This window comes from Anser brachyrhynchus (assembly GCF_964034855.1).
Source record: "Anser brachyrhynchus genome assembly, chromosome: W".
Classification (NCBI taxonomy): Eukaryota; Metazoa; Chordata; class Aves; order Anseriformes; family Anatidae; genus Anser; species Anser brachyrhynchus.
In genome coordinates this window covers 2,017,643-2,032,509 of record NC_137704.1, presented here as the reverse complement: position 1 = coordinate 2,032,509, position 14,867 = coordinate 2,017,643, and positions in this window count along the sequence as shown.

Here is a 14,867-nt window from a genome sequence, read left to right as displayed (position 1 = left end):
CAACCATGGGGCTTTTCGACCCCCATGGCCACACTCCCACATCTCCCCCTTCTTTATTAAAATAAGAAAGCACGATTAACACAAATTTAGAAGGCAGGATCAACACAAACTAAAACACAGAGAAAAACTGCCAGGCATACTAAGTCTATCTTTAACAACCTTTGTAAAACCATCCCTGGGAGAGGCAGGAACTGAGTGCTGCCCAGACGGGGGGCTCTGGCTGCCCCTCCAACTCCTGGAGTCCTTGTTTGTGGGTCCTGCGTAAGCCAGCGTGACCCTCCCATAAGCTCTTTTTGTTCGTCCGTGTTCTGTTAGCCTGTACCTATTAATTCCTTTTTTTTTTTTTCCTGTTCCGTTTGCCTGTCCCTATTCATTCCTTTTTTGTTTTTGTCCTTGTTCTGTTTGCCTGTCTCTGTTCCTGTTCTTCATTTCCCTGTTTGTTTTCTTCTCGTCCCTGTTCGTTTTCATGTCCCTGTTGGGGGGCGATTTGTGGCGTAAAGACCGCACGGACAACGGGGTTCTTTCAGGATCTGTAACTGCTACCTCTTTATTGATGACATAACTTGAACTCTCTCTTACTGAGGGCATAACTTCATCTCTCAGAGTGAGGGCACAACTTCATTCTATCCCTTATTCAGGAAAGGCTCCCTTCCTATAACTTCCGCCTCACAGCAGTACCTTTCCACTAAGTAGTCATTGGTCAACAACTTTGCCCGGCAACAGCAAACACCCAGCCACTTCCATGCATTAATGGCTGGAGAACTAGCCACCCCACACAAGAGGGTGTCACCTGAATCACCCTTCTTTGTTCCCTCTCAGCTCTTTAAATTCCTGATGGTCTCATCCTTAAGAGTCGGATGTTATCACCAACCATGGGGCTTGCCGACCCCCATGGCCACACTCCCACATCTTCCCCTTCTTCATTAACTTAAGAAAGCGCGAGTAACACAAATTAAGAAGGCAGGATCAACACAAACTAAAACACAGAGAAAAACTCCCAGGAATACTAAGTCTATCTTTAACAATCTTTGTAAAACCGTCCCTGGGAGAGGCAGGCACTGAGTGCTGCCCAGCCGGGGGGCTCTGGCTGCCCCTCCAACTCCTGGAGTCCTTGTTTGTGGGTCCAGCATATGCCAACGAGACCCTCCCATATGCTGTTTTTTGTTTCTCCCTGCTCTGTTAGCCTGTCCCTGTTCCTGTTCTTCATGTCCCTGTTTAAGGTGTCTCCTGAATCACCCTTCTTTGTTCCCTCTCAACTCTTTACTTTCCTGATGGTCTCTACTTTAACAGTCGGATGTTATCACCAAACATGGGACTTGTCGACCCCCATGGCCATGCTCCCACAACTCCCCCTTCTTTATTAACATAAAAGAGCTCGATTAACACAAATTAAGAAAGCAGGTTTAACACAAATTATGAAGGCGCGATTAACAGAAATTAAGAAAGCAAGAGTAACACAAATTAAGAAAGCACTATTAACACAAAATAAAATACAGAGAAAAACTGCCAGGCATACTAATTCCATCTTTAACAAACTTTGTAACCCCATCCCTGGGAGAGGCAGGCACTGAGTGCTTCCCAGCTGGGGGGCTCTGGCTGCCCCTCCAACTCCTGGAGTCCTTGTTTGGGGGTCCTGCCTATGCCAGCGAGACCCTCCCATACGCTGTTTTTTGTTTGTCCCTGTTCTGATAGCATGTCCCTATTCATTCCTTTTTTCTTTTGTCCCTGTTCTGTTAGCCTGTCCCTGTTCCTGTTCTTCATGTCCCTGCTTAAGGTGTCTCCTGAATCACCCTTCTTTGTTCCCTGTCAAGGCTTTACTTTCCTGGTGGTCTCTACTTTAAGAGTCCGATGTTATCACAAACCAAGGGGCTTGTCGACCCCCATGGCCACACTCCCACATCTTCCCCTTCTTTATTAACATAAGAAAGCGCGATTAACACAAATTAAGAAGGCAGGATCAACACAAACTAAAACACAGAGAGAAACTGCCAGGCATACTAATTTCATCTTTAACAAACTTTGTAACCCCGTCCCTGGGAGAGGCAGGACCTGAGTGCTGCCCAGCTGGGGGGCTCTGGCTGCCCCTCCAACTCCTGGAGTCCTTGTTTGTGGGTTCAGCATATGCCAGTGGGACTCTCCCATATGCTGTTTTTTGTTTCTCCCTGCTCTGTTAGCCTGTCCCTGTTCCTGTTCTTCATGTCCCTGCTTAAGGTGTCTCCTGAATCACCCTTCTTTGTTCCCTGTCAATGCTTTACTTTCCTGGTGGTCTCTACTTTAAGAGTCCGATGTTATCACAAACCAAGGGGCTTGTCGACCCCCATGGCCACACTCCCACAACTCCCCCTTCTTTATTAACATAAAAGAGCTCAATTAACACAAATTAAGAAAGCAGGTTTAACACAAATTATGAAGGCGCGATTAACAGAAATTAAGAAAGCAAGAGTAACACAAATTAAGAAAGCACTATTAACACAAAATAAAATACAGAGAAAAACTGCCAGGCATACTAATTCCATCTTTAACAAACTTTGTAACCCCATCCCTGGGAGAGGCAGGCACTGAGTGCTTCCCAGCTGGGGGGCTCTGGCTGCCCCTCCAACTCCTGGAGTCCTTGTTTGGGGGTCCTGCCTATGCCAGCGAGACCCTCCCATACGCTGTTTTTTGTTTGCCCCTGTTCTGATAGCATGTCCCTATTCATTCCTTTTTTGTTTTGTCCCTGTTCTGTTAGCCTGTCCCTGTTCCTGTTCTTCATGTCCCTGCTTAAGGTGTCTCCTGAATCACCCTTCTTTGTTCCCTGTCAAGGCTTTACTTTCCTGGTGGTCTCTACTTTAAGAGTCCGATGTTATCACAAACCAAGGGGCTTGTCGACCCCCATGGCCACACTCCCACAACTCCCCCTTCTTTATTAACATAAAAGAGCTCGATTAACACAAATTAAGAAAGCAGGTTTAACACAAATTATGAAGGCGCGATTAACAGAAATTAAGAAAGCAAGAGTAACACAAATTAAGAAAGCACTATTAACACAAAATAAAATACAGAGAAAAACTGCCAGGCATACTAATTCCATCTTTAACAAACTTTGTAACCCCATCCCTGGGAGAGGCAGGCACTGAGTGCTTCCCAGCTGGGGGGCTCTGGCTGCCCCTCCAACTCCTGGAGTCCTTGTTTGGGGGTCCTGCCTATGCCAGCGAGACCCTCCCATACGCTGTTTTTTGTTTGCCCCTGTTCTGATAGCATGTCCCTATTCATTCCTTTTTTGTTTTGTCCCTGTTCTGTTAGCCTGTCCCTGTTCCTGTTCTTCATGTCCCTGCTTAAGGTGTCTCCTGAATCACCCTTCTTTGTTCCCTGTCAAGGCTTTACTTTCCTGGTGGTCTCTACTTTAAGAGTCCGATGTTATCACAAACCAAGGGGCTTGTCGACCCCCATGGCCACACTCCCACATCTTCCCCTTCTTTATTAACATAAGAAATCGCGATTAACACAAATTAAGAAGGCAGGATCAACAGAAACTAAAACACAGAGAAAAACTGCCAGGCATACTAAGTCTATCTTTAACAACCTTTGTAAAACCATCCCTGGGAGAGGCAGGCACTGAGTGCTGCCCAGCCGGGGGGCTCTGGCTGCCCCTCCAACTCCTGGAGTCCTTGTTTGTGGGTCCTGCCTATGCCAGCGAGACCCTCCCATACGCTGTTTTTTGTTTGTCCCTGTTCTGATAGCCTGTCCCTATTCATTCCCTTTTTGTTTTCGTCCCTGTTCTGTTAGACTATCCCTGTTCCTGTTCTTCATGTCCCTGCTTAAGGTGTCTCCTGAATCACCCTTCTTTGTTCCCTCTCAAGGCTTTCCTTTCCTGATGGCCTCATCTTTAAGAGTCGGATGTTATCACCAACCATGGGGCTTTTCGACCCCCATGGCCACACTCCCACATCTCCCCCTTCTTTATTAAAATAAGAAAGCACGATTAACACAAATTTAGAAGGCAGGATCAACACAAACTAAAACACAGAGAAAAACTGCCAGGCATACTAAGTCTATCTTTAACAACCTTTGTAAAACCATCCCTGGGAGAGGCAGGAACTGAGTGCTGCCCAGACGGGGGGCTCTGGCTGCCCCTCCAACTCCTGGAGTCCTTGTTTGTGGGTCCTGCGTAAGCCAGCGTGACCCTCCCATAAGCTCTTTTTGTTCGTCCCTGTTCTGTTAGCCTGTACCTATTAATTCCTTTTTTTTTTTTTCCTTTTCCGTTTGCCTGTCCCTATTCATTCCTTTTTTGTTTTTGTCCTTGTTCTGTTTGCCTGTCTCTGTTCCTGTTCTTCATTTCCCTGTTTGTTTTCTTCTCGTCCCTGTTCGTTTTCATGTCCCTGTTGGGGGGCGATTTGTGGCGTAAAGACCGCACGGACAACGGGGTTCTTTCAGGATCTGTAACTGCTACCTCTTTATTGATGACATAACTTGAACTCTCTCTTACTGAGGGCATAACTTCATCTCTCAGAGTGAGGGCACAACTTCATTCTATCCCTTATTCAGGAAAGGCTCCCTTCCTATAACTTCCGCCTCACAGCAGTACCTTTCCACTAAGTAGTCATTGGTCAACAACTTTGCCCGGCAACAGCAAACACCCAGCCACTTCCATGCATTAATGGCTGGAGAACTAGCCACCCCAGACAAGAGGGTGTCACCTGAATCACCCTTCTTTGTTCCCTCTCAAGGCTTTCCTTTCCTGATGGTCTCATCCTTAAGAGTCGGATGTTATCACCAACCATGGGGCTTGCCGACCCCCATGGCCACACTCCCACATCTTCCCCTTCTTCATTAACTTAAGAAAGCGCGAGTAACACAAATTAAGAAGGCAGGATCAACACAAACTAAAACACAGAGAAAAACTCCCAGGAATACTAAGTCTATCTTTAACAATCTTTGTAAAACCGTCCCTGGGAGAGGCAGGCACTGAGTGCTGCCCAGCCGGGGGGCTCTGGCTGCCCCTCCAACTCCTGGAGTCCTTGTTTGTGGGTCCAGCATATGCCAACGAGACCCTCCCATATGCTGTTTTTTGTTTCTCCCTGCTCTGTTAGCCTGTCCCTGTTCCTGTTCTTCATGTCCCTGTTTAAGGTGTCTCCTGAATCACCCTTCTTTGTTCCCTCTCAACTCTTTACTTTCCTGATGGTCTCTACTTTAACAGTCGGATGTTATCACCAAACATGGGACTTGTCGACCCCCATGGCCATGCTCCCACAACTCCCCCTTCTTTATTAACATAAAAGAGCTCGATTAACACAAATTAAGAAAGCAGGTTTAACACAAATTATGAAGGCGCGATTAACAGAAATTAAGAAAGCAAGAGTAACACAAATTAAGAAAGCACTATTAACACAAAATAAAATACAGAGAAAAACTGCCAGGCATACTAATTCCATCTTTAACAAACTTTGAAACCCCATCCCTGGGAGAGGCAGGCACTGAGTGCTTCCCAGCTGGGGGGCTCTGGCTGCCCCTCCAACTCCTGGAGTCCTTGTTTGGGGGTCCTGCCTATTCCAGCGAGACCCTCCCATACGCTGTTTTTTGTTTGTCCCTGTTCTGATAGCATGTCCCTATTCATTCCTTTTTTGTTTTGTCCCTGTTCTGTTAGCCTGTCCCTGTTCCTGTTCTTCATGTCCCTGCTTAAGGTGTCTCCTGAATCACCCTTCTTTGTTCCCTGTCAAGGCTTTACTTTCCTGGTGGTCTCTACTTTAAGAGTCCGATGTTATCACAAACCAAGGGGCTTGTCGACCCCCATGGCCACACTCCCACATCTTCCCCTTCTTTATTAACATAAGAAAGCGCGATTAACACAAATTAAGAAGGCAGGATCAACACAAACTAAAACACAGAGAGAAACTGCCAGGCATACTAATTTCATCTTTAACAAACTTTGTAACCCCGTCCCTGGGAGAGGCAGGACCTGAGTGCTGCCCAGCTGGGGGGCTCTGGCTGCCCCTCCAACTCCTGGAGTCCTTGTTTGTGGGTTCAGCATATGCCAGTGGGACTCTCCCATATGCTGTTTTTTGTTTCTCCCTGCTCTGTTAGCCTGTCCCTGTTCCTGTTCTTCATGTCCCTGCTTAAGGTGTCTCCTGAATCACCCTTCTTTGTTCCCTGTCAATGCTTTACTTTCCTGGTGGTCTCTACTTTAAGAGTCCGATGTTATCACAAACCAAGGGGCTTGTCGACCCCCATGGCCACACTCCCACAACTCCCCCTTCTTTATTAACATAAAAGAGCTCGATTAACACAAATTAAGAAAGCAGGTTTAACACAAATTATGAAGGCGCGATTAACAGAAATTAAGAAAGCAAGAGTAACACAAATTAAGAAAGCACTATTAACACAAAATAAAATACAGAGAAAAACTGCCAGGCATACTAATTCCATCTTTAACAAACTTTGTAACCCCATCCCTGGGAGAGGCAGGCACTGAGTGCTTCCCAGCTGGGGGGCTCTGGCTGCCCCTCCAACTCCTGGAGTCCTTGTTTGGGGGTCCTGCCTATGCCAGCGAGACCCTCCCATACGCTGTTTTTTGTTTGCCCCTGTTCTGATAGCATGTCCCTATTCATTCCTTTTTTGTTTTGTCCCTGTTCTGTTAGCCTGTCCCTGTTCCTGTTCTTCATGTCCCTGCTTAAGGTGTCTCCTGAATCACCCTTCTTTGTTCCCTGTCAAGGCTTTACTTTCCTGGTGGTCTCTACTTTAAGAGTCCGATGTTATCACAAACCAAGGGGCTTGTCGACCCCCATGGCCACACTCCCACATCTTCCCCTTCTTTATTAACATAAGAAAGCGCAATTAACACAAATTAAGAAGGCAGGATCAACACAAACTAAAACACAGAGAGAAACTGCCAGGCATACTAATTTCATCTTTAACAAACTTTGTAACCCCGTCCCTGGGAGAGGCAGGCACTGAGTGCTGCCCAGCTGGGGGGCTCTGGCTGCCCCTCCAACTCCTGGAGTCCTTGTTTGTGGGTTCAGCATATGCCAGTGGGACTCTCCCATATGCTGTTTTTTGTTTCTCCCTGCTCTGTTAGCCTGTCCCTGTTCCTGTTCTTCATGTCCCTGCTTAAGGTGTCTCCTGAATCACCCTTCTGTGTTCCCTGTCAATGCTTTACTTTCCTGGTGGTCTCTACTTTAAGAGTCCGATGTTATCACAAACCAAGGGGCTTGTCGACCCCCATGGCCACACTCCCACAACTCCCCCTTCTTTATTAACATAAAAGAGCTCGATTAACACAAATTAAGAAAGCAGGTTTAACACAAATTATGAAGGCGCGATTAACAGAAATTAAGAAAGCAAGAGTAACACAAATTAAGAAAGCACTATTAACACAAAATAAAATACAGAGAAAAACTGCCAGGCATACTAATTCCATCTTTAACAAACTTTGTAACCCCATCCCTGGGAGAGGCAGGCACTGAGTGCTTCCCAGCTGGGGGGCTCTGGCTGCCCCTCCAACTCCTGGAGTCCTTGTTTGGGGGTCCTGCCTATGCCAGCGAGACCCTCCCATACGCTGTTTTTTGTTTGCCCCTGTTCTGATAGCATGTCCCTATTCATTCCTTTTTTGTTTTGTCCCTGTTCTGTTAGCCTGTCCCTGTTCCTGTTCTTCATGTCGCTGCTTAAGGTGTCTCCTGAATCACCCTTCTTTGTTCCCTGTCAAGGCTTTACTTTCCTGGTGGTCTCTACTTTAAGAGTCCGATGTTATCACAAACCAAGGGGCTTGTCGACCCCCATGGCCACACTCCCACATCTTCCCCTTCTTTATTAACATAAGAAAGCGCGATTAACACAAATTAAGAAGGCAGGATCAACACAAACTAAAACACAGGGAGAAACTGCCAGGCATACTAATTTCATCTTTAACAAACTTTGTAACCCCGTCCCTGGGAGAGGCAGGACCTGAGTACTGCCCAGCCGGGGGGCTCTGGCTGCCCCTCCAACTCTAGGAGTCCTTGTTTGTGGGTCCTGCCTATGCCAGTGGGACCCTCCCATATGCTGTTTTTTGTTTCTCCCTGCTCTGTTAGCCTGTCCCTGTTCCTGTTCTTCATGTCCCTGTTTAAGGTGTCTCCTGAATCACCCTTCTTTGTTCCCTCTCAACTCTTTAAATTCCTGATGGTCTCATCCTTAAGAGTCGGATATTATTACCAACCATGGGGCTTGTCGACCCCCATGGCCACACTCCCACATCTTCCCCTTCTTTATTAACATAAGAAAGCGCGATTAACACAAATTAAGAAGGCAGGATCAACAGAAACTAAAACACAGAGAAAAACTGCCAGGCATACTAAGTCTATCTTTAACAACCTTTGTAAAACCATCCCTGGGAGAGGCAGGCACTGAGTGCTGCCCAGCCGGGGGGCTCTGGCTGCCCCTCCAACTCCTGGAGTCCTTGTTTGTGGGTCCTGCCTATGCCAGCGAGACCCTCCCATAGGCTGTTTTTTGTTTGTCCCTGTTCTGATAGCCTGTCCCTATTCATTACTTTTTTGTTTTCGTCCCTGTTCTATTAGACTATCCCTGTTCCTGTCCTTCATGTCCCTGTTTAAGGTGTCTCCTGAATCACCCTTCTTTGTTCCCTCTCAAGGCTTTACTTTCCTGATGGTCTCTACTTTAATAGTCGGATGTGATCACCAACCATGGGGCTTGTCGACCCCCATGGCCACACTCCCACATCTTCCCCTTCTTTATTAACTTAAGAAAGCGCGATTAACACAAATTAAGAAGGCAGGATCAACAGAAACTAAAACACAGAGAAAAACTGCCAGGCATACTAAGTCTACCTTTAACAACCTTTGTAAAACCATCCCTGGGAGAGGCAGGCACTGAGTACTGCCCAGCCGGGGGGCTCTGGCTGCCCCTCCAACTCCTGGAGTCCTTGTTTGTGGGTCCTGCCTATGCCAGTGGGACCCTCCCATATACTGTTTTTTGTTTCTCCCTGCTCTGTTAGCCTGTCCCTGTTCCTGTTCTTCATGTCCCTGTTTAAGGTGTCTCCTGAATCACCCTTCTTTGTTCCCTCTCAACTCTTTAAATTCCTGATGGTCTCATCCTTAAGAGTCGGATATTATTACCAACCATGGGGCTTGTCGACCCCCATGGCCACACTCCCACATCTTCCCCTTCTTTATTAACATAAGAAAGCGCGATTAACACAAATTAAGAAGGCAGGATCAACAGAAACTAAAACACAGAGAAAAATTGCCAGGCATACTAAGTCTATCTTTAACAACCTTTGTAAAACCATCCCTGGGAGAGGCAGGCACTGAGTGCTGCCCAGCCGGGGGGCTCTGGCTGCCCCTCCAACTCCTGGAGTCCTTGTTTGTGGGTCCTGCCTATGCCAGCGAGACCCTCCCATAGGCTGTTTTTTGTTTGTCCCTGTTCTGATAGCATGTCCCTATTCATTACTTTTTTGTTTTCGTCCCTGTTCTGTTAGACTATCCCTGTTCCTGTTCTTCATGTCCCTGTTTAAGGTGTCTCCTGAATCACCCTTCTTTGTTCCCTCTCAAGGCTTTACTTTCCTGATGGTCTCTACTTTAATAGTCGGATGTGATCACCAACCATGGGGCTTGTCGACCCCCATGGCCACACTCCCACATCTTCCCCTTCTTTATTAACTTAAGAAAGCGCGATTAACACAAATTAAGAAGGCAGGATCAGCACAAACTAAAACACAGAGAAAAGCTGCCAGGCATACTAAGTCTATCTTTAACAAACTTTGTAACCCCAACCCTGGGAGAGGCAGGCACTGAGTGCTGCCCAGTCGGGGGGCTCTGGCTGCCCCTCCAACTCCTGGAGTCCTTGTTTGGGGGTCCTGCGTAAGCCAGCGTGACCCTCCCATAAGCTCTTTTTGTTCGTCCCTGTTCTGTTAGCCTGTACGTATTCATTCCTTTTCTGTTTTTGTCCCTGTTCCGTTTGCCTGTCCCTATTCATTCCTTTTTTGTTTTTGTGCCTGTTCTGTTAGCCTGTCCCTGTTCCTGTTCTTCATTCCCCTGTTTGTTTTCTTCTCGTCCCTGTTCGTTTCATGTCCCTGTTGGGGGGCGATTTGTGGCGTAAAGACCGCACGGACAACGGGGTTCTTTCAGGATCTGTAACTGCTACCTCTTTATTGATGACATAACTTGAACTCTCTCTTACTGAGGGCATAAGTTCATCTCTCAGAGTGAGGGCACAACTTCATTCTATCCCTTATTCAGGAAAGGCTCCCTTCCTATAATTTCCGCCTCACAGCAGTACCTTTCCACTAACTAGTCATTGGTCAACAACTTTGCCCGGCAACACCAAACACCCAGCCACTTCCATGCATTAATGGCTGGAGAACAAGCCAGCCCAGACAAGAAGGTGTCACCTGAATCACCCTTCTTTGTTCCCTCTCAACTCTTTAAATTCCTGATGGTCTCATCCTTAAGAGTCGGATATTATTACCAACCATGGGGCTTGTCGACCCCCATGGCCACACTCCCACATCTTCCCCTTCTTTATTAACATAAGAAAGCGCGATTAACACAAATTAAGAAGGCAGGATCAACAGAAACTAAAACACAGAGAAAAACTGCCAGGCATACTAATTCCATCTTTAACATACTTTGTAACCCCATCCCTGGGAGAGTCAGGCACTGAGTGCTGCCCAGCTGGGGGGCTCTGGCTGCCCCTCCAACTCCTGGAGTCCTTGTTTGTGGGTCCTGCCTATGCCAGCGAGACCCTCCCATACGCTGTTTTTTGTTTGTCCCTGTTCTGATAGCCTGTCCCTATTCATTACTTTTTTGTTTTCGTCCCTGTTCTGTTAGACTATCCCTGTTCCTGTTCTTCATGTCCCTGTTTAAGGTGTCTCCTGAATCACCCTTCATTGTTCCCTCTCAAGGCTTTACTTTCCTGATGGTCTCTACTTTATTAGTCAGATCTTATCACCAACCATGGGGCTTGTCTAACCCCATGGCCAGGCTCCCACATCTCCCCCTCCTTTACTAACATAAAAGAGCTCGATTAACACAAATTAAGAAAGCAGGTTTAACACAAATTAAGAAGGCGCGATTAACAGAAATTAAGAAAGCAAGAGTAACACAAATTAAGAAGGCAGGATCAACACAAACTAAAATACAGAGAAAAACTGCCAGGCGTACTAATTCCATCTTTAACAAACTTTGTAACCCCGTCCCTGGGAGAGGCAGGCACTGAGTGCTGCCCAGCTGGGGGGCTCTGGCTGCCCCTCCAACTCCTGGAGTCCTTGTTTGTGGGTCCTGCCTATGCCAGTGGGACCCTCCCATATGCTGATTTTTGTTTCTCCCTGCTCTGTTAGCCTGTCCCTGTTCCTGTTCTTCATGTCCCTGTTTAAGGTGTCTCCTGAATCACCCTTCTTTGTTCCCTCTCAACTCTTTACTTTCCTGATGGCCTCATCTTTAAGAGTCGGTTGTTATCACCAACCATGGGACTTGTCGACCCCCATGGCCATGCTCCCACATCTCCCCCTTCTTTATTAACATAAAAGAGCTCGATTAACACAAATTAAGAAAGCAGGTTTAACACAAATTAAGAAGGCGCGATTAACAGAAATTAAGAAAGCAAGAGTAACACAAATTAAGAAAGCACTATTAACACAAACTAAAATACAGAGAAAAACTGCCAGGCATACTAATTCCATCTTTAACAAACTTTGTAACCCCATTCCTGGGAGAGGCAGGCACTGAGTGCTGCCCAGCCGGGGGCTCTGGCTGCCCCTCCAAATCCTGGAGTCCTTGTTTTTGGGTCCAGCATATGCCAGTGGGACCCTCCCATATGCTGTTTTTTGTTTCTCCCTGCTCTGTTAGCCTGTCCCTGTTCCTGTTCTTCATGTCCCTTTTTAAGGTGTCTCCTGATTCACCCTTCTTTGTTCCCTCTCAAGGCTTTACTTTCCTGATGGTCTCATCATTAAGAGTCTGATGTTATCACCAACCATGGATCTTGTCGACCCCCATGGCTACACTCCCACATCTTCCCCTTCTTTATTAACATAAGAAAGCGCGATTAACACAAATTAAGAAGGCAGGATCAGCACAAACTAAAACACAGAGAAAAACTGCCAGGCATACTAAGTCTATCTTTAACAACCTTTGTAAACCCATCCCTGGGAGAGGCAGGCACTGAGTGCTGCCCAGCCGGGGGGCTCTGGCTGCCCCTCCAACTCCTGGAGTCCTTGTTTGTGGGTCCAGCATATGCCAGTGGGACCCTCCCATATGCTGTTTTTTGTTTCTCCCTGCTCCGTTAGCCTGTCCCTGTTCCTGTTCTTCATGTCCCTGTTTAAGGTGTCTCCTGAATCACCCTTCTTTGTTCCCTCTCAAGGCTTTCCTTTCCTGATGGTCTCATCTTTAAGAGTCGGATGTTATCACCAACCATGGGACTTGTCGACCCCCATGGCCATGCTCCCACATCTCCCCCTTCTTTATTAACATAAAAGAGCTCGATTAACACAAATTAAGAAAGCAGGTTTAACACAAATTAAGAAGGCACGATTAACAGAAATTAAGAAAGGAAGAGTAACACAAATTAAGAAAGCACTATTAACACTAAGTAAAATACAGAGAAAAACTGCCAGGCATACTAATTCCATCTTTAACAAACTTTGTAACCTCATCCCTGGGAGAGGCAGGCACTGAGTGCTGCCCAGCCGGGGGGCTCTGGCTGCCCCTCCAACTCCTGGAGTCCTTGTTTGGGGGTCCTGCCTCTGCCAGCGAGACCCTCCCATAGGCTGTTTTTTGTTTGTCCCTGTTCTGATAGCCTGTCCCTATTCATTACTTTTTTGTTTTCGTCCCTGTTCTGTTAGACTATCCCTGTTCCTGTTCTTCATGTCCCTGTTTAAGGTGTCTCCTGAATCACCCTTCTTTGTTCCCTCTCAAGGCTTTACTTTCCTGATGGTCTCATCTTTAATAGTCGGATGTGATCACCAACCATGGGGCTTGTCGACCCCCATGGCCACACTCCCACATCTTCCCCTTCTTTATTAACTTAAGGAAGCACGATTAACACAAATTAAGAAGGCAGGATCAACACAAACTAAAACACAGAGAAAAGCTGCCAGGCATACTAAGTCTATCTTTAACAACCTTTGTAAAACCATCCCTGGGAGAGGCAGGCACTGAGTACTGCCCAGCCGGGGGGCTCTGGCTGCCCCTCCGACTACTGGAGTCCTTGTTTGTGGGTCCTGCGTAAGCCAGCGTGACCCTCCCATAAGCTCTTTTTGTTCGTCCCTGTTCTGTTACCCTGTACCTATTCATTCTTTTTTTTTTTTTTCCCTGTTCCCTTTGCCTGTCCCTATTCATTCCTTTTTTGTTTTTGTCCCTGTTCTGTTAGCCTGTCCCTGTTCCTGTTCTTCATGTCCCTCTTTGTTTTCTTCTCGTCCCTGTTCGTTTTCATGTCCCTGTTGGGGGGCGATTTGTGGCGTAAAGACCGCACGGACAACGGTGTTCTTTCAGGATCTGTAACTGCTACCTCTTTATTGATGACATAACTGGAACTCTCTCTTACTGAGGGCATAACTTCATCTCTCAGAGTGAGGGCACAACTTCATTCTATCCCTTATTCAGGAAAGTCTCCCTTCCTATAACTTCCGCCTCACGGCAGTAACTTTCCACTAACTAGTCATTGGTCAACAACTTTGCCCGGCAACAGCAAACACCCAGCCACTTCCATGCATTAATGGCTGGAGAACTAGCCACCCCAGACAAGAAGGTGTCACCTGAATCACCCTTCTTTGTTCCCTCGCAAGGCTTTACTTTCGTCATGGTCTCATCTTTAAGAGTCGGATGTGATCACCAACCGTGGGGCTTGTCGACCCCTATTGCCACACTCCCACATCTTCCCCTTCTTTATTAACATAAGAAAGCGCGATTAACACAAATTAAGAAGGCAGGATCAACACAAACTAAAACACAGAGAAAAACTGCCAGGCATACTAAGTCTATCTTTAACAATCTTTGTAAAACCATCCCTGGGAGAGGCAGGCACTGAGTGGTGCCCAGCCGGGGGGCTCTGGGTGCCCCTCCGACTACTGGAGTCCTTGTTTGTGGGTCCAGCATATGCCAGTGGGACCCTCCCATATGCTGTTTTTTGTTTCTCCCTGCTCTGTTAGCCCGTCCCTGTTCCTGTTCTTCATGTCCCTGCTTAAGGTGTCTCCTGAATCACCCTTCTTTGTTCCCTCTCAACTCTTTACTTTCCTGATGGCCTCATCTTTAAGAGTCGGATGTTATCACCAACCATGGGACTTGTCGACCCCCATGGCCATGCTCCCACAACTCCCCCTTCTTTATTAACATAAAAGAGCTCGATTAACACAAATTAAGAAAGCAGGTTTAACACAAATTATGAAGGCGTGATTAACAGAAATTAAGAAAGCAAGAGTAACACAAATTAAGAAAGCACTATTAACACAAACTAAAATACAGAGAAAAACTGCCAGGCATACTAATTCCATCTTTAACAAACTTTGTAACCCCATCCCTGGGAGAGGCAGGCACTGAGTGCTGCCCAGCTGGGGGGCTCTGGCTGCCCCTCCAACTCCTGGAGTCCTTGTTTGTGGGTCCTGCCTATGCCAGCGAGACCCTCCCATACGCTGTTTTTTGTTTGTCGCTGTTCTGATAGCCTGTCCCTATTCATTACTTTTTTGTTTTTGTCCCTGTTCTGTTAGCCTGTCCCTGTTCCTGTTCTTCATGTCCCTGGTTAAGGTGTCTCCTGAATCACCCTTCTTTGTTCCCTCTCAAGGCTTTACTTTCCTGATGGTCTCATCTTTAAGAGTCGGATGTGATCACCAACCATGGGGCTTGTCGACCCCCATGGCCACACTCCCACATCTCCTCCTTCTTTATTAACATAAGAAAGCACAATTAACA